Source organism: Triticum aestivum, chromosome 2D (genome assembly GCF_018294505.1).
Source record: "Triticum aestivum cultivar Chinese Spring chromosome 2D, IWGSC CS RefSeq v2.1, whole genome shotgun sequence".
Lineage (NCBI taxonomy): Eukaryota > Viridiplantae > Streptophyta > Magnoliopsida > Poales > Poaceae > Triticum > Triticum aestivum.
In genome coordinates, this window is record NC_057799.1 from 217434178 (window position 1) to 217460819 (window position 26642).

The window sequence follows — 26642 nt, forward strand, 5'->3', positions numbered from 1 at the left end:
CAGGTGCTGCACGACTCAGAAAATAATAATATCCTCGTTCGCTGGCATAGGGTACCGCGAATCGAAGATGAGCAAGCGCTTCGTACGCAGCAGCTTCTATGGCCATATGCGGAGTCGGCATGGATTTCCCCACGAAGGAGACTTCCGTTGGGTCTTGATTTGGGTTTGCGGGAGGGATGTGCACCACTACCCAATATTTCGAGGTGGAAGGGGTGATCCTCGATTTGAGCAACTCGTACTGGGGTGGTTGGATGGCACTCATGGTACTGCAGGTAAAGTCCCACAATATTCTGACAAAACTACTAGGGGTTGCGTCTGGAGTTCTCAGATAAATACTGGGGGTCGGCATGGCAAAGAAATGGCTGTGCGTGTTGTGTTGAGGCTAGCGTGCCCTTTTTATAGAAAAGGGGACGGAGTTTTCCTTCGCACGGTTGCGAAAGAGACTATTTGGGTGCCGGCCACTGGCGCGCGATCGACAGGCTAGGCTGATAGGTTGGGTACCGACTACCAAAAGCGTCGGGGTCACTGTGTGGCTATCTTACACGAGAAGCTTGGCTGGGGTTTAGGCAAAGGCCTGGTGGGTTGGTTAACCTAGGTTTATTGGCCTGGCTAAGATAGGATGAGCCAATGGTCAGCCTGGCTCTGATACCAAGTTTGTCAGGACCGGTTTTCGGGATATCAATTTCCCAGAAAATGGCCCTTGTGCTCACCAGCCCCGGGATTACTGTTAGCTGATGAGGCACCGACTTGATACAGAAATTCCAAGCAAAGTACAAAATATGTAGTACAAGACAATTGTGGCCTATGAGTACAACAAAAGGTTTCTAGTGGTTGATGGCGGAAGCGGTTTGTGGTTCATCTGCGTCTATGGGACTCCATTTCTCACAAGAACAGCTGACCAGGATAACAGCTATCTTCTCGAGGCTGCTATCATCATTGCGTAGGTTCCGGGGCTGTCATCACAACGCTGCTCTCCATGCAAGAAATCTGGCCAAGACAATAGCCAGGGACAAGCCAGTGAGTACTTTTGAATGTACTCGCAAACATTATGAACACGGGTATAATATAACAATGGATAATCATGCTCCGAAATATTCTATGATCATAACGTCAGTAACGAAATAAGCAAAATTCATGATGCACGCATGCAGGTTGTTCATGTAAAATATGAATATGCAATACGGGAGTAGAATTAGAATGCACCGATCGAGTGTCTGAAGCGACGCCTCGAAAGGATAAGAAGATAAATCATGCCTCAGTCGGTTTGTAGATAAAAGAAATAACAAGCATGCCACAGTCGGGCGTCTATGCGACACCACATAAAGGGCTTATAATATAAAAGAAATAACAAGCATGCCACAGTCGGGCGTCTATGCGACACCGCATAAAGGGCTTATAATATAAATGAAATAACAAGCGTGCCACAATCGGGCGTCTATGCGACACCGCATAAAGGGCTTATAATATAAAAGAAATAACAAGCATGCCACAGTCGGGCGTCTATGCGACACCACATAAAGGGCTTATAAGAGAATAGTCGCAGTGAGTATCCAGGAGGTAGAACCGTCCCAGGGATACTCAATAATTCAAATAATGTAAATGGTTAGTCCGCAATAATAATAATCATAATCCTCATATGTCACAGGTCATAATCAATGTTCTGGTTTAGCAGTTCTTCCTCCGAAGACCGACACTAAGACCGACACTAAGACCATCTCAGACTGTAGTCCTTACCCATGGACACGGCTATACGAATAGATTTAACCTCTGCAGAGGGTGTACTCTTTACCCATGAGTAACGGATTTACTTAGTCCATCGGGACTAATTCCGCCTACGGTCTTTTAATTGAAAACACACCTATCCGCACACACCAGCCTAACTTACCGGTGTCTGGAATCACCCACGACACCTGTCAAGCAAAACTCTAAGTGGGGAGGCTACAACCTCGATTAGCATGGGATCACGCGTGCAAACTAGGGAAGCCACTCCCCTCGGCTACAACCGGAAACACCCATGCCCCCGGACCAGGTGGCATGCCTAGCGGATGCTTCCGGTATCTTCCACCATGGTCTCTCTGTACGGTGTGTGCTTGGAGGGGTTGACAACTTACTGAACCGTACCCTACCTGCGGCAGGGACTAGTGGTAGTACGAAACAAGTATGGGGGTTACTGGCACAAGATTCGATCTATGGCCGACTCAGGAGGTTCAAGTATTCCCTGTATGATTAGCATAACAAAAATATTTCAACTAACAGACAGAATCACCGCTCATCATACCTCATCATGCCATACCGGACACACTCGTCTCGACGAGGAACTAGGGACAAGCTCATGTCTACCCAAGACAGCGACTTTCCCGGCTTCCTTCTGGTATGCATGAAAAGCTCACGAGGATGATCACTATCACCAGCATATCCATTTCTAACAGCAAAGAATCTCCATTATGCACTCATGCGTATGATTTTATCGTCACATAAAATAATGTATGCTCCAAGTCAAGGTGGTGTTGTAACCGTATCAACAACACACAAAAATATTATGCCAGAGTTCAGAATGCTTGCCTTCAAGAGTATGCAAGGGGGTGCACTTTTTTGAAAGTTGCTTTCCTTCTTCAAAAATCCTATTTTGAGGAAATTTAAATTAACACATAATTTTAAAACAGTACAAAAAAGTTGTTTGGAAATTTTTTAAATAAATACTAAAATAAACTAGACAGAAATTGAGAAAGGTAGGAAGAAGAATCAACTCATTTGGAGTTTTATTTAAAAAGATATAGCCAGTCAAAGTTCTGTTTTTAATAAAATCAGAAAAAGAAAACGTTTCGGGGGAAAATACGTTTTCGGAGCAGAGGAGGCGTACTTCAGGGGTTTACGCGTCCACTTAAACACGTGGTGGTGGGGTTGGGTCACTGACAGTGGGTCCAGCGGGCCCACTGGTCAGGTTTGACTAGTCCACCGCCTCCTTCCTCCTCTGTCCGAGCCGAGGCGGGGGCTCCGGCAATCCTCGCCGGCGAACGGTGCTCCTCGATGGCATCCGAGGGCGGGGATGGATCCGTGGTTCCAGGGCGGTCCTCCCGGTGGTCGAGAGGGTGGCGGGGACGAAGGGAGTCGCCGGCGGCGAGCTTTGCGGCGGACGGCGTCTCGGGAGGATTTGGGGTTTCGAGCTATGGTGGTTCTTGGTCGCGTTTGAGAGGCTGGGCGGCTCCGTGAGGTCGAGGGGAGTAGGATGGTGGCACTAGATGGGAGGGGAAGGCTATGACTGCGACGAATTGAACCGAAGCGTGGCGGCGGCCGAACTGGCCGGAGACGGGGAAGAAAGCTTCCCACCGTCGCTTGCTGGCCGTGGGGGCACTGCTGGGGTGCAAGGAGGTTGCCTAAGTGCAGGGACGGGCTCGGGGGCTCCTATTTATAGGGGTCGAGGTCGGTTCCCACGGCGGCCGTGGATAAGAACGCCGGCGACCGCCGTTCTGTAGCTACAGGACGACGTGGCGGCGACGAGCGCGTGCCGACGAGCTTGTGGATGAGCTCGGGCTGTTCCAGGGGGCAGCTGGCGCGCGCGGGTGGCTTGGGCGGTGTTGTCCATGTCAGAGCCTGCTGTGGCCGGCCGCTAGCCGCCGTGGCCGACCTGACGGCGGCACTGTGGGGCTCCAGGGGCGGCTCTACGGCGAGGGAAGGGGCGGGCGTGCTGGCTGCGGGTGGCCAAGGGCCAGAACGGGCGCGGGGAGGGCGGCAGTGCGATGCGGCGGCTCGGTGCGTGCGCGTGCAAAACATGCGCTCTGGGCGCTCCCAGAGCACGCACGCTAGCTGCTCGACGAAATGCCAATGCATGCCATAGGGCTTGGGTGAGGCTGGCAAGTAGCAGGTTTAGGTTAGAGTCTTCTAGGAGCTTAGTGGACATGCTATTTTGTCCAGAGGTGCAAGGTCACAGTGCAAAGGCAAAAATCATGTCAAAACTGACCATGCACACAAGGTGCTCGACAGATTGCTAAGTGCATCTAGGCAACTCTTGGAGTGGCCAAAAACTCCAGACCAGTGTCTCTTTAGATGTAGGTGGTGGTGGCAAGGTTAGTTTGGCGAAACTAGAAACTTGATAGTGCAAGTTTTTGAGAAAGCCAATTTTGGGCAGGAACTAAAGGCTATTATTGCATGGACTAAAAGTACTCCAATGGGTCCAATCTCCTGGACTTAAGGGTTTTGTAGGGAGGACTACAAGCAGGAAAAAGCTCATGGGCACTAGAGAAAAATAAATTAGGATTGCTGTACAAATCACCAAACTGGACCAGAATGAAGATGAGGATGATTTTCTCAACTTTTTCAAAGAACACCAATGGGTTTTTGCATAAAGTTGAATTATGTGCATCTACTGACATCTCCAAACACTTGGAAGAATTTTTAAAGGAATATTTAAATAGGTTGTAGTGCAAAAATACCTACTGGACCAGATTTGAAAAGTTGATGTAGAGCTAAAAATCTCCAATAGCCAAAAGATATTTTTTGCATAAAAGTGATGTGGAAACATCACATGACATCCCCAAATTTTGGTGAAAATTTTAAATGCAATTATCGAATGGTTGCAGTGCAAAAGAGGCTCCAAATTTATGAAAAATCATTTTAAAAGAATAAAGCTCAGGAAAAACAATTACGGAAATAAATCCACTGACAAAGGATTGTTTTATTAAGAGAGCATACAAGTCCAATAACATATTTGGAAAGTTTCCACTTGAGGTAAAAACCCACAATATTAAAGAGAAGAGGGGTTCTGAATTCAAAAGATAAATCTAGAAAATAAAAATTTAATTTCCTGGCAGAATTTTAATTACTAAAACAAGGTCAAAATTTTGGGGTGTTACAATCAGCTGATGAAAAGGGCAAGGCTACTGCTGTTGTTGATGAAGGCATTCGTCCACTGGATGGTCAATTTTGCAAGGCTGCATCCTACTCCACCAATGATGACTCTGCCACCCATGACTCTGCCGCCAACGCAACCAAGCCAAATCCTCAAGGCACAGCTCCCAAGGTGATGATTGGCCATGAGCTTCTCCTCAGTCTTCACCAGAAGGTTGATCACAATCACAAATGGGTCAAGCGTCAATTTGGTTCAATTCTTCACAACATGACTGCTACCCACAATGCAGTGAAGAAAAACCATTACTACCTTCATGAAACCCTCAACCGCACCTGGGCTGTTCTGTCGCACATTTATAGCGCAGAAGATCTGAAGAAAATGGGTCTCCAGGAGGACTTTGACTGGTCTGCACATCTACCGAAGAAATACAAGAAGGTCAAGGTTCCGTCCTTGGTGGCCAGCTCCTATTCTTCATCGCGTGACACCGACGAGCATGAAGACTTGGACGACACTGCGGCAGGCCCTACATCAACAAACGACCCCAACAACGCTGGCGCTCCTTCATCAACTTGATATTCTTCAGGGGCGTTAGTCCTCATTTTTGACCCTTTTGATCATTCGATGACAAAGGGGAAGAAATTTGAGTTAGTCTTCAAGCGGGTCTATCTATATGGGCGTTTTTTTCTAAGTTACAACTCTCGTTCTTCTGATGACTTTGTTGGATCGAGTTGTAAACTTAAACTCTATGGTGGCCTGATACTTTTGCTGTTTCTTCTGCATGCCTATTCCTCGTTAATGTTATTGCACGCATGTTGAATTACATCAGTCACCATATTTCATCATGCATTTCAAATTCTTCATATATAATGTCAACTGCGTGTATGAATTACAAGATATAGGGGCAGATCTCCATGATTTTACTCTTCAAGTGTGCATTGCTTCAAAAGCAAATTCCTCACTATGCACATCTTTAGGGGGAGTTCTTCTATATCTTGCAATCAAATTCCTCAATATCAGTTTTTACACTTCACATGTTTATCCCCATTTAAAACTTAACCTATATTGTCATCAATCACCAAAAAGGGGGAGATTGTAAGTGCATCTAGTGCCCCTTAGTGATTTTGGTATATTGAAGAGTTATAGGTTAAGGGACTAATGTGTTTATAAGTGTACACAGGTCTATAAGTCTATGAGGAGTTTGATATTTACAGAGAAAGTCGACCCCTAAAAATGAAGTTCTTCGACTGAAGACTTTGGATTTCTGAAGACTTTCTGAAGACTTTGAAAGTGAAGAAATTGGTGTGACCTTGAAGACTTGGTATTCATTTGAGGAACATGAAGCGTGAAGACTTTTGTGTTTGTAGTTTCATTTTCCCTTTCTTGAGTCATAGGAAACACCGTACTGTTAAAGGGGGTCGAGGAAATACTAAGGAAAAATTTCCATGTGATGCTCAACTCAAAATCCTACACCTACCAATCCCTTCGAGTGAAGCCATTCGAAATCTCATACAGTTCACTCATATTCTTCAGTGACAGAGACGAAGTTCTTCTGGTCTCCAAGGAATTTGTTCTGACTGAGGAGTTAGGAAGTTGCCAGTGCGGATTGCCTACACAGTGAGGAACATGATAGCCCTGAGGAATTTGATACTCAAATTTCGACCGTTGCTGTGCTATGCGCTAGCTGTCCCAAAATATCTACCCACCTAATAGTCATATCATTGAAGGGCATTTATGTCTTATCATGTCAGGCTGCTCCCTAGGCTATAAATAGCCGCCCCTACAACCACTAGTTGGTTGGCTGCTCCGAGAGAAACTGACACTTGTCATTTGAGAGCATCCCATCCTCCGAGGACTTTGAGCGAAAATCATCAAGTGAGGAAAACCCAAACCCAAACACCTACAAACCCAAAGTGATTGAGCATCACTGAAGAGATTGATCCTGCGTGGATCCGACGCTTGTTACCTTTGAAGATTGTGCTTCTTCCAGACGGTTAGGCGTCATGGTCTAGAGCATCCAAGAGGAAATTGTGGATCATCGAGTGACCGAGTTTGTGAAGGTTCGGAAGTCACCTGAAGACTTACCATGAGTGATTGGGTGAGGTCTGTCTGACCTTAGCTCAAGGGGAATACGGTGAGGACTAAGTGTCATGGACTGCGTGTTCAGGACTGGGTGTCCGGGACTGTGTGTCCTCAGGTTTAAATACCTAGCCGCCCTAACCAGACGTACAACTGAGACAGCAGTTGGAACTGGTCTACCAAATCATTGTCTTCACCAAGCTTACTGGTTCTATTTCCTCAACTCTTTCATTCCCTCATTACTGTGTTGAGTGCTTGTCATATCTGTGTTTGAAGACTTTGACTGAAGACATTCTCAATTTCCTCATTTCAATTTCTTTAGTCTGTTTGTCTTCATCCTGTGTTATCCTGTGTTTATGCTTTTTGTACTATGTGTTTGTCTTCATTTCATCATGATGACCATGCTTGTGCTCTGCTATGCATACTTTTGAGTACTTATTCCACTGCAAGTAGTTCTTCACTAAGGAATTTCCTCACTGGCAAATTCCTCAGTGAAGAATTCATAAAAATCGCCTATTCACCTCCCTCTAGTCGATATAACGCACTTTGACATCTCACACGGGTCCTTATGGACGGCGGCAGCAGTCTCAACTTGCTTTATCAGGACACTGTCCGCATAATGGGTATTGATCCAACAAGAATCAAGCCCACTAAAACCATCTTTAAAGGAGTAATGCCCGGCGTCGAGGCCTGTTGCACAGGGTCCATAATGCTGGAAGTAGTCCTCGGGTCACTGGATAATTTCCGTAGCGAAGACTTGATCTTCGATATCGTCCCCTTCCGCAGTGGCTATCACGCACTGCTCGGACAGACTGCTTTCGCCCATTTTAATGCAGTCCCGCACTATGCTTATCTAAAGCTCAAGATGCCCGGACCACGTGGCATCATAACAGTCAATGGAAACATGGAGCGCTCCCTCCGTACCGAGGAGCATACCGCGGCCCTCGTAGACGAAGTACAGGGTGGCCTCATTAACCCGAATACTACATCGGCAGTCAAGGCCCGGAACACTGTCAAACGAGTCCGGTCTACCCTGTAGAATGGAAGTCCGGCTCGTCCAGAGCTAGATTAGCAGTTCATCCTCCGTCAAAGCCCCAACCTGATAGCGTCATACGTACCGCGCGGATATAACTACGCACTAAAGATACCATGGGCAAGGATGGAGGCCTACTAAAAACATGGTCCACAATACAGCTCGACCCTATCTGGACCCTCATATCCTTCTGTTTTTTCTTCTTACTTTTATTTTTCAGGTTCCTCACAACCCACATCACCTTAAAATGGCACCAAGGGTCGTTTTCCAGGCCTCTTATGCATACTCGATCGATGATCCTCTCAAAGGATCATACACCAAGGCGAAAAGCAGTGCAGACTGTTGGAAATATGCCCTAGAGGCAATTATAAATGGTTATTATTATATTTCTTTGTTCATGATAATTGTCTATTGATCATGCTATAATTGTGTTATCCGGAAATCGTAATACATGTGTGAATACATAGACCACAACGTGTCCCTAGTAAGCCTCTAGTTGACTAGCTCGTTGATCAACAGATAGTCATGGTTTCCTGACTATGGACATTGGATGTCATTGATAACGGGATCACATCATTAGGAGAATGATGTGATGGACAAGACCCAATCCTAAGCATAGCACAAAAGATCGTGTAGTTCGTTTGCTAGAGCCTTTCCAATGTCAAGTATCATTTCCTTAGACCATGAGATCGTGCAACTCCCGGATACCATAGGAGTGCTTTGGGTGTACCAAACGTCACGACGTAACTGGGTGACAATAACGGTGCACTACGGGTATGTCCGAAAGTGTCTGTTGAGTTGGCACGGATCGAGACTGGGATTTGTCACTCCGTATGAAGGAGAGGTATCTCTGGGCCCACTCGGTAATGCATCATCATAATGAGCTCAATGTGACTAAGGAGTTAGCCACAGGATCATGCATTATGGTACGAGTAAAGTGACTTGCCGGTAACGAGATTGAACAAGGTATTGGGATACCGACGATCGAATCTCGGGCAAGTAATGTACCGATAGACAAAGGGAATTGTATACGGGATTGATTGAATCCTCGACATCGTGGTTCATCCGATGAGATCATCGTGGAACATGTGGGAGCCAACATGGGTATCCAAATCCCGCTGTTGGTTATTGACCGGAGAGGCGTCTCGGTCATGTCTGCATGTCTCCCGAACCCGTAGGGTCTACACACTTAAGGTTCGGTGACGCTAGGGTTGTAGAGATATTAGTATGCGGAAACCTGAAAGTTGTTCGGAGTCCCGGATGAGATCGCGGACGTCACGAAAAGTTCCGGAATGGTCCGGAGGTGAAGAATTATATATAGGAAGTCCAATTTCGGCCACCGGGAAAGTTTCGGGGGTTATCGGTATTGTACCGGGACCACCGGAAGGCTCCCGGTGGTCCACTGGGTGGGGCCACCTATCCCGGAGGGCCCCATGGGCTGAAGTGGGAGGAGAACCAGCCCCTGGTGGGCTGGTGCGCCCCCCATGGGCCTCCCCCTGCGCCTAGGGTTGGAAACCCTGGGGGTGGGGGGCACCCCACCTGACTTGGGGGGGAAGTTTCCCCCCCTTGGCCGCCGCCCCCCTGTAGATGGGATCCCAGGGGCCGGCGCCCCCCAGGGGGCCTATATAAAGGGGGGGAGGGAGGGCTGCTGTACCCTAGCCCCTGGCGCCTCCCTCTCCATCCCGTGACACCTCTCTCTCCCGCTTGCGCTTGGCGAAGCCCTGCCGGGATCCCCGCTACATCCACCACCACGCCGTCGTGCTGCTGGATCTCCATCAACCTCTCCTTCCCCCTTGCTGGATCAAGAAGGAGGAGACGTCGCTGCTCCATACGTGTGTTGAACGCGGAGGTGCCGTCCGTTCAGCGCTTGGTCATCGGTGATTTGGATCACGACGAGTACGACTCCATCAACCCCGTTCACTTGAACGCTTCCGCTCGCGATCTACAAGGGTATGTAGATGTACTCCTTTCCCCTCGTTGCTAGTAAACTCCATAGATGGATCTTGGTGATGCGTAGAAAATTTTAAAATTCTGCAACGATCCCCAACAGTGGCATCATGAGCCAGGCCTATGCGTAGTTACTATGCACGAATAGAACACAAAGCAGTTGTGGGCGTAGATGTTGTCAATTTTTCTTGCCACTACTAGTCTTATCTTGTTTCGGCGGAATTGTGGGATGAAGCAGCCCGGACCGATCTTACACGTACGCTTACGTGAGACAGGTTCCACCGACTGACATGCACTAGTTGCATAAGGTGGCTAGCGGGTGTTTGTCTCTCCCACTTTAGTCGGAATGGATTCGATGAAAAGGGCCCTTATGAAGGGTAAATAGAAATTGGCATATCACGTTGTGGCTTTACGTAGGTAAGAAACGTTCTTGCTAGAAACCTATAGAAGCCACGTAAAAACTTGCAACAACAATTAGAGGACGTCTAACTTGTTTTTGCAGCATGTGCCTTGTGATGTGATATGGCCAAAAGGATGTGATGAATGAGATATATGTGGTGTATGAGATTGATCATATTCTTGTAATAGGAATCACGACTTGCATGTCGATGAGTATGACAACCGGCAGGAGCCATAGGAGTTGTCTTTATTTTTTGTATGACCTGCGTGTCATTGAATAACGCCATGTAAATTACTTTACTTTATTGCTAAACGCGTTAGCCATAGAAGTAGAAGTAATCGTTGGCGTGACAACTTCGAAGACACGATGATGGAGATCATGGTGTCATGCCGGTGACGAAGATGATCATGGTGCCCCGAAGATGGAGATCAAAGGAGCAAAATGATATTGGCCATATCATGTCACTATTTGATTACATGTGATGTTTATCATGTTTTGCATCTTATTTGCTTAGAACGACGGTAGTAAGTAAGATGATCCCTTATAATAATTTCAGGAAAGTGTTCCCCCTAACTGTGCACCGTTGCGAAGGTTCGTTGTTTCGAAGCACCACGTGATGATCGGGTGTGATAGATTCTAACGATCGCATACAATGGGTGTTGACGAGCCTAGCATGTACAGACATGGCCTCGGAACACACGCAATACACTTAGGTTGACTTGACAAGCCTAGCATGTACAGACATGGCCTCGGAACACGGAAGACCGAAAGGTCGAGCATGAGTCGTATAGAAGATACGATCAACATGGAGATGTTCACCGATCTTGACTAGTCCGTCTCATGTGATGATCGGACACGACCTAGTTAACTCGGATCATGTTTCACTTAGATGACTAGAGGGATGTCTATCTGAGTGGGAGTTCATTGAATAATTTGATTAGATGAACTTAATTATCATGAACTTAGTCTAAAATCTTTACAATATGTCTTATAGATCAAATGGCCCACGTTGCCCTCAACTTCAACGCGTTCCTAGAGAAAACCAAGCTGAAAGATGATGGCAGCAACTATACGGACTGGGTCCGGAACCTGAGGATCATCCTCATAGCTGCCAAGAAAGATTATGTCCTAGAAGCACCGCTAGGTGAAGCACCCATCCTAGAGAACCAAGACGTTATGAACGCTTGGCAATCACGTGCTGATGATTACTCCCTCGTTCAGTGCGGCATGCTTTACAGCTTAGAACCGGGGCTCCAAAAGCGTTTTGAGAAACATGGAGCATATGAGATGTTCGAAGAGCTGAAAATGGTTTTCCAAGCTCATGCCCGGGTCGAGAGATATGAAGTCTCCGACAAGTTCTTCAGTTGTAAAATGGAGGAAAATAGTTCTGTCAGTGAGCACATACTCAGAATGTCTGGGTTACACAACCGCTTGTCTCAGCTGGGAGTGAATCTCCCGGATGACGCGGTCATTGACAGAATCCTTCAGTCGCTTCCACCAAGCTACAAGAGCTTTGTGATGAACTTCAATATGCAGGGGATGGAAAAGACCATCCTTGAGGTATATTCAATGCTGAAATCAGCGGAGGTGGAGATAAAAAAGGAACATCAAGTGTTGATGGTGAATAAAACCACTAAGTTCAAGAAAGGCAAGGGTAAGAAGAACTTCAAGAAAGACGGCAAGGGAGTTGCCGCGCCCGGTAAACCAGTTGCCGGGAAGAAGCCAAGGAATGGACCCAAGCCTGAGACTGAGTGCTTTTATTGCAAGGGAAGTGGTCACTGGAAGCGGAACTGCCCCAAATACTTAGCGGACAAGAAGGCCGGCAACACCAAAGGTATATGTGATATACATGTAATTGATGTGTACCTTACCAGTACTCGTAGTAGCTCCTGGGTATTTGATACCGGTGCGGTTGCTCATATTTGTAACTCAAAATAGGAGCTGCGGAATAAGCGGAGACTCGCGAAGGACGAGGTGACGATGCACGTCGGGAATGGTTCCAAGGTCGATGTGATCGCCGTCGGCACGCTACCTCTGCATTTACCTACGGGATTAGTTTTAAACCTCAATAATTGTTATTTAGTGCCAGCTTTGAGCATGAACATTGTATCTGGATCTCGTTTAATTCGAGATGGCTACTCATTTAAATCCGAGAATAATGGTTATTCTATTTATATGAGAAATATGTTTTATGTTCACGCCCCGCTGGTCAATGGTTTATTCTTGATGAATCTCGAACGTGATGTTACACATATTCATTGTGTGAATACCAAAAGATGTAAAGTTGATAACGATAGTCCCACATACTTGTGGCACTGCCGCCTTGGTCACATTGGTGTCAAACGCATGAAGAAGCTCCATGCAGATGGACTTTTGGAGTCTCTTGATTACGAATCATTTGACACGTGCGAACCATGCCTCATGGGTAAGATGACCAAGACTCCATTCTCCGGAACAATGGAGCGAGCAACCAACTTATTGGGAATCATACATACTGATGTGTGCGGTCGAATGAGTGTTGAGGCTCGCGGTGGCTATCGTTATGTTCTCACTCTCACTGATGATTTAAGTAGATATGGGTATGTCTACCTAATGAAACACAAGTCTGAAACCTTTGAAAAGTTCAAGGAATTTCAGAGTGAGGTTGAGAATCAACATGACAGGAAAATAAAGTTCCTGCGATCAGATCGTGGAGGGGAATATTTAATTCACGAATTTGGCACACACTTAAGGAAATGTGGAATAGTTTCACAACTCACACCGCCTGGAACACCTCAGCGAAATGGTGTGTCCGAACGTCGTAATCGCACTCTATTGGATATGGTGCGGTCTATGATGTCTCTTACCGATCTACCGCTCTCATTTTGGGGCTATGCTTTAGAGACTGCCGCATTCACTTTAAATAGGGCTTCGTCGAAATCCGTTGAGACGACACCGTATGAATTATGGTTTGGGAAGAAACCTAAGCTGTCGTTTCTAAAAGTTTGGGGATGCGATGCTTATGTCAAGAAACTTCAACCTGAAAAGCTCGAACCCAAGTCGGAAAAATGCGTCTTCATAGGATACCCTAAGGAAACCATTGGGTATACCTTCTACCTCAGATCCGAAGGCAGGATCTTTGTTGCCAAGAACGGGTCCTTTCTGGAGAAAGAGTTTCTCTCGAAAGAATTAAGTGGGAGGAAAGTGGAACTTGATGAGGTGATAGTCACCCCTTCCGAACCGGAAAGTAGCGCAACGCGGGAAGATGTTCCTGTGGTGCCTACACCGACTGGGGAGGAAGTTAATGATGATGATCATGAAGCTTCGGATCAAGTTACTGCTGAACTTCGTAGGTCCACAAGGACACGTTCCGCACCAGAGTGGTACGGCAACCCTGTCCTGGAAATCATGTTGTTAGATAACGGTGAACCTTCGAACTATGAAGAAGCGATGGTGGGCTCGGATTCCGACAAATGGCTAGAAGCCATGAAATCCGAGATAGGATCCATGTATGAAAACAAAGTATGGACTTTGACTGACTTTCCCGATGATCGGCGAGCCATAGAAAATAAATGGATCTTTAAGAAGAAGACAGACGCGGATGGTAACACGACCACCTATAAGGCTCGACTTGTCGCTAAGGGTTATCGACAAGTTCAAGGGGTTGACTACGATGAGACTTTCTCACCCGTAGCGAAGCTGAAGTCCGTCCGAATCATGTTAGCAATTGCCGCATTCTATGATTATGACATATGGCAAATGGACGTCAAACCGGCATTCCTTAACGGCTTTCTTAAGGAAGAATTGTATATGATGCAGCCGGAAGGTTTTGTCGATCCTAAGAATGCTAACAAGGTATGCAAGCTCCAGCGCTCCATCTATGGGCTGGTGCAAGCATCTCGGAGTTGGAACATTCGATTTGATGAGATGATCAAAGCGTTTGGGTTTACACAGACTTATGGAGAAGCCTGTGTTTACAAGAAAGTGAGTGGGAGCTCTGTAGCATTTCTCTTATTATATGTGGATGACATACTATTGATGGGAAATGATATAGAATTCTTGGAAAGTATAAAGGCCTATTTGAATAAGTGTTTTTCAATGAAGGACCTTGGAGAAGCTGCTTATATATTAGGCATCAAGATCTATAGAGATAGATCAAGACGCCTCATTGGTCTTTCACAGAGTACGTACCTTGACAAGATATTGAAGAAGTTCAATATGGATCAGTCCAAGAAGGGGTTCTTGCCTGTATTGCAAGGTGTGCAATTGAGCACGGCTCAATGCCCGACCATGGCAGAAGATAGAGAAAAGATGAGTGTCATCCCCTATGCCTCGGCCATAGGGTCTATTATGTATGCCATGCTGTGTACCAGACCTGATGTAAACCTTGCCGTAAGTTTGGTAGGAAGGTACCAAAGTAATCCCGGCATGGAACACTGGACAGCGGTCAAGAATATCCTGAAGTACCTGAAGAGGACTAAGGATATGTTTCTCGTTTATGGAGGTGACGAAGAGCTCGTCGTAAAGGGTTACGTCGATGCTAGCTTCGACACAGATCTGGATGACTCGAAGTCACAAACCGGATACATGTATATTTTGAATGGAGGGGCAGTAAGCTGGTGCAGTTGCAAGCAAAGCATCGTGGCGGGATCTACATGTGAAGCGGAGTACATGGCAGCCTCAGAGGCAGTGCAAGAAGCAATCTGGATGAAGGAGTTCATTACCGACCTAGGGGTGATTCCCAATGCGTCGGGCCCGATGACTCTCTTCTGTGACAACACTGGAGCTATTGCCCTTGCCAAGGAGCCCAGGTTTCACAGGAAGACCAGGCATATCAAGCGTCGCTTCAACTCCATTCGTGAAAGTGTTCAAAATGGAGACATAGATATTTGTAAAGTACACACGGACCTGGATGTAGCAGATCCGTTGACTAAACCTCTCCCTAGAGCAAAACATGATCAACACCAGAACTCTATGGGTGTTCGATTCATCACAATGTAACTAGATTATTGACTCTAGTGCAAGTGGGAGACTGTTGGAAATATGCCCTAGAGGCAATAATAAATGGTTATTATTATATTTCTTTGTTCATGATAATTGTCTATTGTTCATGCTATAATTGTGTTATCCGGAAATCGTAATACATGTGTGAATACATAGACCACAACGTGTCCCTAGTAAGCCTCTAGTTGACTAGCTCGTTGATCAACAGATAGTCATGGTTTCCTAACTATGGACATTGGATGTCATTGATAACGGGATCACATCATTAGGAGAATGATGTGATGGACAAGACCCAATCCTAAGCATAGCACAAAAGATCGTGTAGTTCGTTTGCTAGAGCTTTTCCAATGTCAAGTATCATTTCCTTAGACCATGAGATCGTGCAACTCCCGGATACCGTAGGAGTGCTTTGGGTGTACCAAACATCACAACGTAACTGGGTGACAATAAAGGTGCACTACGGGTATCTCCGAAAGTGTCTGTTGAGTTGGCACGGATCGAGACTGGGATTTGTCACTCCGTATGACGGAGAGGTATCTCTGGGCCCACTTGGTAATGCATCATCATAATGTCTCGGTCATATCTGCATGTCTCCCGAACCCGTAGGGTCTACACACTTAAGGTTCGGTGACGCTAGGGTTGTAGAGATATTAGTATGCGGAAACCTAAAAGTTGCTTGGAGTCCCGGATGAGATCCCGGACGTCACGAGGAGTTCCGGAATGGTCCGGAGGTGAAGAATTATATATCGGAAGTCCAGTTTCGGCCACCGGGAAAGTTTCGGGGGTTATCGGTATTGTACCGGGACCACCGGAAGGGTCCCGGGGGTCCACCGGGTGGGGCCACCTATCCCGGAGGGCCCCATGGGCTGAAGTGGGAGGAGAACCAGCCCCTGGTGGGCTGGTGCGCCCCCCATGGGCCTCCCCCTGTGCCTAGGGTTGGAAACCCTGGGGGTGGGGGGCGCCCCACCTGACTTGGGGGGAAGTTTCCCCCCGTTGGCCTCCGCCCCCCTGTAGATGGGATCCCAGGGGCCGGTGCCCCCAGGGGGCCTATATAAAGGGGGGAGGGAGGGCTGCTGTACCCTAGCCCCTGGCGCCTCCCTCTCCATCCCGTGACACCTCTCTCTCCCGCTTGCGCTTGGCGAAGCCCTGCCGGGATCCCCGCTACTTCCACCACCACGCCGTCGTGCTGCTAGATCTCCATCAACCTCTGCTTCCCCCTTGCTGGATCAAGAAGGAGGAGACGTCGCTGCTCCGTACGTGTATTGAACGCGGAGGTGCCGTCCGTTCGGCGCTCGGTCATCGGTGATTTGGATCACGACGAGTACGACTCCATCAACCCCGTTCACTTGAACGCTTCCGCTCGCGATCTACAAGGGTATGTAGATGCACTCCTTTCCCCTCGTTGCTAGTAAACTCCATAGATGGATCTTGGTGATGCGTAGAAAGTTTTAAAATTCTGCAACGATCCCCAACACAGACGTGCGGTAGAGTATCCAAAGGATCTTGAAGATCATCCTTTCCTTTTTAGGACCTGTATACAACTTTCCCTTGTGCTCAGCATGTAAAATAGCCTCGATGTCTATCGCATACTCTGTAAAAACATGTTTTGATGTATCAATTAGACTATAATGGAAACAGTTTCACCCAACCCGGTTTGGTATTGGCTTACTTCCTAATCTGTATTCCCTCTTTAGGTCAGATTATCGTATATACCTCGGCACGATTCAAATCGCCAGGGGCTCTATCCGGTCATGTATATTTTTCAAACGAAAGAAGTCCGAACACTTTTATAGTATACTTTGGCGTCCCGAATATGGCATTATATGCATCGGCTTCCAATCATGTGTTTGGTCAATAGTTGGGTTGCCCGGCTCCTGTGATTACCACCTTAAGTTCCGCTTGTTCGGCTAAGGTAGTAAAAGGAGAACTACTGCGATTGTGTTTCTGGTTCGTTCGGTCAAACACCTCAGTAGAGAAAGCCGAAAACTGATTGTCATGATGCAGCGAGAGCAGGTCAAAAATTCGGCGACCTACTAAATCTCCAGTGATTTGTTTTGTATTACACGAAGGATTGGCTCTTTCCAGTCACACGCTTAAGGCATCCAAGTTCGGATAGCCGCACGTGCACCAGGGGCTATCTTACAGTCCCATTGTCAAAATCCTATGGCTAAGTGAGAGTGATAAAGCCGCATAGTCCGATTGCCTGGTTCGGCGCACTGACACCTCCTTCACGGATTAAGACGTTGGGTCAAGTGTGGTTATGTGCTATCCCGAACACCCCCGTAGTATCTATGTGGGGGCTGAAGCCGACGACTAGCAAACTCTCAAGGATAAAAACGGCCGCACAGGAAGAAAACACACTTTAAGATATACAACATAAATATATTACAAAGCCTTGGTTAATACAACGTCTGGGCAGTTCGGATACATTCACTCGAACATGATGTCCTCCAAGCACTGGCCCTCTATCAAACGGGCACCCTCCAGGACGTCTTCAAAATAGCGCTCCGGCTTGCGGTGGTCCTTGCCTCCGGGCGAACCCTCAACTGCCACTATGGCGGCCTTCATTTTCGCCCAGTGCATCTTGACACGGGCAAAGGCCAGCCGCGCACCTTCTATACATGACGACCGCTTGACCGCATCAATTCAGGGCAGCGCGTCAATGAGTCACTACACCAGGCCAAAATAGCTGCTTGGGACGGGTTCGGCCGGCGACAGCCGGACTATGACGTCCCTCATGGCCAATCCGGGCATCCTATGCAGCTTGGCCCACTGCGCCATCTGGTCATTCAACAGCGCTGGGAGCTCACGCGCCGCGAACTGTGACCAAAATAGCTTCTTAGTCGTGTGCCCCTCCTTGGCCCGGAAGAACTGCGCGGCGTCGGCGGCACTCTTCGGAAGACCCGCAAAGGCGTCTAGAGCACTCCACAGTCGAGTGAGCAAGACATACTTTTGATTGCCAAATTTACTCTATAAGAGAAAGGGCTTACCAACCACTATCTGTCCGGCCTGCTTGACCTCCTCGCGCGCCGCTCAGGATTTGGCCTGCGCCTCCTCGGCCTCTTCAAGGGCCTTGGCAAGGTCGGTCGCCTGGGCTTCAATCTTCTCCTCTAGGGAGTCGCACTTGCTGGCGGCGTCTTTGAGCGCGTGCTCCACTTCGGTCACCTGCTCCTTGTATTGATGGAGGACGACCTGCTCGGACTTCAAGTACTCGACCGCTTTATCAGCGACCGCTTTGTTCACCCTTGCCTGCTCCTTGGCCCGGGCAAGTTCATCCATGAGGGTCTCAACCACGGCAGCACTGCCTACAATCATACACATAGCAACGCATGAGCTTTGACTCAGAATCTGCAAATTAGTGAAGGAAATATGCCCTAGAGGCAATAATAAAGTTGTTATTTATATTTCCTTATATCATGATAAATGTTTATTATTCATGCTAGAATTGTATTAACAGGAAACTTAGTACATGTGTGAATACATAGACAAACAGAGTGTCACTAGTATGCCTCTACTTGACTAGCTCGTTAATCAAAGATGGTTAAGTTTCCTAGCCATAGACATGAGTTGTCATTTGATGAACAGGATCACATCATTAGAGAATGATGTGATTGACTTAACCCATTCGTTAGCTTACCACTATGATTGTTTAGTTTATTGCTATTGCTTTCTTCATGACTTATACATGTTCCTATGACTATGAGATTATGCAACTCCCGAATACCGGAGGAACACTTAGTGTGCTATCAAACGTCACAACATAACTGGGTGATTATAAAGATGCTCTACAGGTGTCTCCGATGGTGTTCGTTGGGTTGGCATAGATCGAGATTAGGATTTGTCACTCCGATTGTCGGAGAGGTATCTCTGGGCCCTCTCGGTAATGCACATCACTATAAGCCTTGCAAGCAATGTGACTAATGAGTTAGTTATGTGATGATGCATTACGGAACGAGTAAAGAGACTTGTCGGTAACAAGATTGAACTAGGTATGATGATACCGATGATCGAATCTCGGGCAAGTCATATACCGATGACAAAGGGAACAAACGTATGTTGTTATGCGGTTTGACCGATAAAGATCTTCATAGAATATGTAGGAACCAATATGAGCATCTAGGTTCCACTATTGGTTATTGACTGGAGATGAGTCTCGGTCATGTCTACATAGTTCTCGAACCCGTAGGGTCCGCACGCTTAACGTTCGATGATGATCGGTATTATGAGTGTATGTGTTTTGATGTACCGAAGGTAGTTCGGAGTCCCCGATGTGATCACGGACATGATGAGGAGTCTTGAAATGTTAGAGACATGAAGATTGATACATTAGAAGGTTATGTTTGGACACCGGAAAGGTTTCGGATAGGTACGGGCATTTTCTGGAGTACCGGGGGGTTACTGGAACCCCCCGGGGGGTTATTGGGCCTACATGGGCTTTAGTGGAAGAGAGGAGGAGGCGGGCAAGTGGGAGGCGCGCGCCCCCAATCCCAATCCGAATTGGGGGGGGGGTGGCCCCCTTTCCTTCTCTCCCTCTTCCCCTTCCTTCCCCCTCCTAGTTGGACTAGGAAAGGGGGGAACCGACTCCTAGTAGGAGTAGGATTCCCCCCTTGGGGCGCGCCCTATGAGGCCGTCCGCCCCCCTCCTCCACTCCTTTATATACGGGGGAGGGGGCACCCCATAGACACACAAGTTGATCTTAACCGTGTGCGGTGCCCCCTCCATAGATTTCCACCTCGGTCATATTGTCGTAGTGCTTAGGCGAAGCCCTGCGTCGGTAACTTCATCATCACCGTCAACACACCATCGTGCTGACGAAACTCTCCCTCGACCTCAGCTGGATCTAGAAGTTCGAGGGACGTCACCGAGCTGAACGTGTGCTGATAGTGGAGGTGCCGTGCGTTCGGTACTTGATCGGTTGGATCGCGAAGATGTTCAATTACATCAACCACGTTACTTAACGCTTCCGCTTTCAGTCTACGAGGGTACATGGACACACTCTCCCCGCTCGTTTCTATGCTTCTCCTAGATAGATATTGCGTGATTGTAGGATGTTTTTTGAAATACTACGTTCCCCAACAGTGGTATCCAAGCTAGGTCTATGCGTAGATGTTATATGCACGAGTAGAACACAAAGAGTTGTGGGCGATAATAGTCATACTTCTTACCAGCATTTCATACTTTGATTCGGCGGTATTGTTGGATGAAGCGGCCCAGACCGACATTACATGACCACGTTCATGAGACTGGTTCTACCGCCGTGCTTTCCACACAAGTGGCTAGTGGGTGTCTGTTTCTCCAACTTTAGTTGAATCGAGTGTGACTACGCCCGGTCCTTGTTGAAGGTTAAAACAGCACACTTGACGGAAAAATCGTTGTGGTTTTGATGCGTAGGTAAGAACGGTTCTTGCTAAAGCCTGTAGCAGCCACGTAAATTTGCAACAACAAAGTAGAGGATGGCTAACTTGTTTTTGCAGGGCTTGCTGTGATGTGATATGGTCAAGACATGATGATATAAAATTGTTGTATGAGATGATCATGTTTTGTAACAGTTAGCAGCAACTGGCAGGAGCCATATGGTTGTCGCTTTATTGTATGAAATGCAAACGCCATGTAATTGCTTTACTTTATCACTAAGCGGTAGCGATAGTCGTAGAAGCAATAGTTGGCGAGACGACAATGATGCTTTGATGGAGATCAAGATGTCAAGCTAGTGACGATGGTGATCATGACGGTGCTTTGGAGATGGAGATCAAAGGCACAAGATGATGATGGCCATATCAAATCACTTATATTGATTGCATGTGATGTTTATCCTTTATGCATCTTATTTTGCTTAGTACGACGGTAGCATTATAAGATGATCTCTCACTAAATTTCAAGGTACAAGTGTTCTCCTTGAGTATGCACCATTGCTACAGTTCGTCGTGCTGAGACACCATGTGATGGTTCGGGTGTGATAAGCTCTACGTTCACATACAACGGGTGCAAGCCAGTTTTGCACATGCAGAATACTCGGGTTAAACTTGACGAGGCTAGCATATGCAGATATGGCTCGGAACATTGAGACCGAAAGGTCGAGCGTGAATCATATAGTAGATATGATCAACATAGTGATGTTCACCATTGAAAACTACTCCATATCACGTGATGATCGAACATGGTTTAGTTGATATGGATCACATGATCACTTTGATGATTAGAGGGATGTCTATCTAAGTGGGAGTTCTTAAGTATTATAATTAATTGAACTTTAATTTATCATGAACTTAGTACCTGATAGTATTTCGCATGTCTATGTTGTTGTAGATAAATGACCTGTGCTACTGTTCCGTTGAATTTTAAAGCGTTCCTAGAGAAATCTAAGTTGAAAGACGATGGTAGCAACTACACGGACTGGGTCCATAACTTGAGGATTATCCTCATTGCTGCACAGAAGAATTACGTCCTGGAAGCACTGCTAGGTGCCAAACCCGCTGCAGGAGCAACTCCTAATGTTATGAACACCTGGCAGAGCAAAGCTGGTGACTACTCGATAGTTCAGTGTGCCATGCTTTACGGCTTAGAACCGGGACTTCAACGACGTTTTGAACGTCATGTAGCATATGAGATGTTCTAGGAGTTGAAGTTGATATTTCAAGCAAATGCCCGGATTGAGAGATATGAAGTCTCCAATAAGTTCTACAGCTGCAAAATGGAGGAGAATAGTTCTGTCAGTGAGCACATTCTCAGAATGTCTGGGTACCGCAATCACTTGACTCAGCTGGGAGTTAATCTTCCAGTTGATAGTGTCATTGACAGAGTTCTTCAATCACTGCCACCAAGCTAGAAAAGCTTTGTGATGAACTATAATATGCAAGGGATCGATAAGACAATTCCGGAGCTCTTCGCGATGCTAAAGGCTGCAGAGGTAGAAATCAAGAAGGAGCATCAAGTGTTGATGGTCAACAAGACCACCAGTTTCAAGAAGAAGGACGAAGGGAAGAAGGGGAACTTCAAGAAGAACGGCAAGCAAGTTGCTGCTCAAGTGAAGAAGCCCAAGTCTGGACCTAAGCCTGAGACTGAGTGCTTCTACTGCAAAGGGACTGGTCACTGGAAGCGGAACTGCCCCAAGTATTTGGCGGAAAAGAGGGATGGCAAAGTGAAAGGTATATTTGATATACATGTTATTGATGTGTACCTTACTAATGCTCGCAGTAGCGCCTGGGTATTTGATACTGGTTCTGTTGCTAATATTTAAAACTCGAAACAGGGGCCACGGATTAAGCGAAGATTGGCTAAGGACGAGGTGACGATGCGCGTGGGAAATGGTTCCAAAGTCGATGTGATCACCGTCGGCATGCTACCTCTACATCTACCTTCGGGATTAGTTTTAGACCTGAATAATTGTTATTTGGTGCCAGCGTTAAGCATGAACATTATATCTGGATCTTGTTTGATGCGAGACGGTTATTCATTTAAATCAGAGAATAATGGTTGTTCTATTTATATGAGTAATATCTTCTATGGTCATGCACCCTTGATGAGTGGTCTATTTTTACTAAATCTTGATAGTAGTGATACACATATTCATAGTATTGAAGCCAAAAGATATAAGTTTAATAATGATAGTGCAACTTATTTGTGGCACTACCGTTTAGGTCATATTCGAGTATAGCGCAAGAAGAAACTCCATGCTGATGGGCTTTTGGAATCACTTGATGCTTGCGAACCATGCCTCATGGGCAAGATGACTAAGACTCCGTTCTCGGGAACAATGGAGCGAGCAACGAACTTGTTGGAAATAATACATACTGATGTAGGCGGTCCGATGAGTGTTGATGCTCGTGGCGGGTATCATTACTTTCTGACCTTCACAGATGATTTGAGCAGATATGGGTATATCTACTTGATGAAACATAAGTCTGAAACATTTGAAAAGTTCAAAGAATTTCAAAGTGAAGTGGAAAATCATCCTAACAAGAAAATAAAGTTTCTATGATCTGATCGTGGAGGAGAATATTTGAGTTACGAGTTTGGTCTTCATTTGGAACAATGTGGAATATTTTCGCAACTCACGCCACCCAGAACACCACAGCGTAATGGTGTGTCCGAACGTCGTAATCGTACTTTATTAGATATGGTGCGATCTATGATGTCTCTTACTGATTTACCGCTATCATTTTGGGGTTATGCTTTAGAGACGGCTGCATTCACGTTAAATAGGGCACCATCTAAATCCATTGAGACGACACCATATGAACTGTGGTTTGGCAAGAAACCCAAGTTGCCGTTTCTTAAAGTTTGGGGTTGCGATGCTTATGTGAAAAAGCTTCAACCTGATAAGCTCGAACCCAAATCGGAGAAATGTGTCTTCATAGGATACCCAAAGGAGACTGTTGGGTACACCTTCTATCACAGATCCGAAGGCAAGATATTCGTTGCTAAGAATGTATCCTTTCTAGAGAAGATGTTTCTCTTGAAAGAAGTGAGTGGGAGGCAAGAAGAACTTGATGAGGTAACTGTACCTGCGCCCTTATTGGAAAGTAGTTCATCACAGAAATCAGCTCCAGTGATTCCTACACCAATTAGTGAGGAAGCTAATGATGATGATCATGAAACTTCTGATCAAGTTACTACCGAACCTCGTAGGTCAACCAGAGTAAGATCCGCACCAGAGTGGTATAGAAATCCTGTTCTGGAAGTCATGTTACTTGACCATGACGAACCTACGAACTATGAGGAAGCGATGATGAGCCCAGATTCCTCGAAATGGCTTGAGGCCATGAAATCTGAGATGGGATCCATGTATGAGAACAAAGTGTGGACTTTGGTTGACTTTCCCGATGATCGGCAAGCCATAGAGAATAAATGGATCTTTAAGAAGAAGACTGACGCTGACGGTAATGTTACTGTCTACAAAGCTTGACTTGTTGCGAAAGGTTTTTGACAAGTTCAAGGAGTTGACTAGGATGAGACCTTCTCACCCGTAGCAATGCTTAAGTCCGTCTGAATTGTCACAGCCTGATTTTCGGCCCTTTCTTTTTCTTTTTCTTTTCTGTGGATTTTGCTTGAGTTTTCTTTTTTCGTGGCTATGTGGTCTGGAAATTGGAGAAGATGACCTCTTCTTTCTTTCCAGAGTGGCTTGACATCCTCAAACCCTTCCCAAAACCTTGCCATTTCCATCTTGGGCCAACCCCAATATTCTTTTCCTTGGGAATATTCCTTTTTCTATTAAAGGAATAATCCTTTTTGCCCTAGGTTGTGAAGCAACCTATATTTCCATCACTCCAAAAATTCCCAAATAATTCTCATAAATTGTTCGGGTCATATCTTCCTCAAATATGGCAAGATATTTCATTTGCCATGTTCCCCATCATGCTCAATTAATTCCTTTCCTATTCTGTCCTGAATGGCAGTTTGTGAAGCAAGTGCCATTTATCTTTGCCCAATGGACCCCAAACTTTTTGGACACCTTTTTATGTCCAAATAATTGCCTCATGACAAAATTCAACTTAATTTGCCTAGTAAATATTCCTGAATAATTTTTCAAAGTTCCTGTCTGAAGGAATTGTTTGTGAAGGAAGTACTAGCTAGGTTAACCCAATTGATTTGAAATTTTGCATGGTCCTTGATATCATCAAATCAATGCTCTCAACCAAATTTGAGCTCATGTAACTCATCTATGTGAGCACAGAACCAAATATTTGATTCTGTTAATATTTTCAGGTTGTGAAGAAAGTATATTTTATATTGCTTCATTAATTCTGAGAAATTACCAGATCATGCTCCTACCCATATAACCACTCTCCACCAAATTTGGTATCATTTCCTCAAGTCATTTTCCCTCCAAAATTATTGCAAGTTTCTGTCCAGAGGAGATGTTTGTGAAGCAAGTACTATTTTGGCATGTCCATTTGGTAGGAAACTTTTACAGCATCTTCATATGACCAAATAACCATGCCTTGCCAAATTTGAGCTCAAGTTGATACTCCATGTGAGTGCATCATCATGCTCAAGTTTCTAGACCAATTTATATAGTTGTGAAGCAACTATGTTAAATTTTGGTCCATTTCCTTCCAAACTTCACAAGACTGTAGTCCTTCCTAACCTATACTCCCCAGACATTCTATTTGGCTCTAATCCCACCTATGGTGATCACTACATCATGGTTTAGTTTGATGCAGCAACATTCAGAGCTCAATTCCCATCTAACCGCAGCATCTTTAGTCGAGCGTTTAGCTCAGTTGCAACCTCCCCTGGATGGACTCCACCCCAGACAAATTTTGTCAGCCATTTGGATCTTCTTGATGCCAGCTCACGCGGTGACCACAGGGAAGACGTGCCGAACAGACGCGCTCCGGAAACCGCGCTGCTGTGCTCGTCCGTTCTCTCCTTGTCTCGACCCTCAGCCATGTCCAGTAGCCTCCCCGTGATCGCCTGCGTCGCCCTGAGCCCTTGCCCCGTCCGTCTTCTTCCCCGGTGAGCCGTCCCCGTCGTCGAACAGTGAGCGCCCACGGGATCGCTGTAGCCGACCGGCTCTGTTCGTGTCGCGGCATCTTCCTCCTCGTGTCCTTCAGCGCTGCTTGTCTCCGTGAGCTCTGACACTCATCCGTTCCCTCCCTCGTCGCCTTCTCGTGCCACCTTGTGCTTGCTGGCCATCGCCAGAGCTTGGCCGGACGTGCACGGCAGCACTCAGCTCGAACCACCTTGCCCCGACTATTTATAGCCAGCCCCGAGGCCATCGGAGTACACCAGCAGCCTCCTCCACCTCCTAGAACCCCGCCTAGCCACTAGCCCGAGCCAGAGAAGCTCTCTTCGCCCTCCCATGTTTGAAGCCTCGCCGTGGTTCTCCGCTCAAATTCGGCCGACCCAAGCCACCCCTCCTCTCCCTGACCTATCCACTAGCCTCCCCACTCCACCGCAACCCTCCCCAGCTTCTTGTTTCCTCACCGGAGCCCATGTGGCCGTGACCCCATGGATCGGCCGCACCGCCTGAAGCCCTCCTCCGCCGCGGCCGAGGTCCCTCTCGGCTCGGTGCTCCCTGGCGTCTTGTACCACCTGAACAGGATCCACCTCGCCGTGTGGAGTGAAAACGTATTTTTGGCCAAAGAAGAACGTGATACGCTTTCCTGCGTGGAAGACGTATTCCAGGGAATACGCCACCACTTAAGTGACGTGGCGGGGCGGGGTCAACACCGTGCGGCTGATTGGTGGGGACGGGGGCGATGCAGGGCCCGCATGGCAGATCTTCTTCCTCCTCCCACCTGGACGCATCGGGCCGAGCAAGGGAGCTCACCCCGACGAGGCTCACCGGTGATCCCGACCACCATATGGAGCTCGCCGGTAGGTTGCACGCTCCATATGGTGGTCGGGATCGC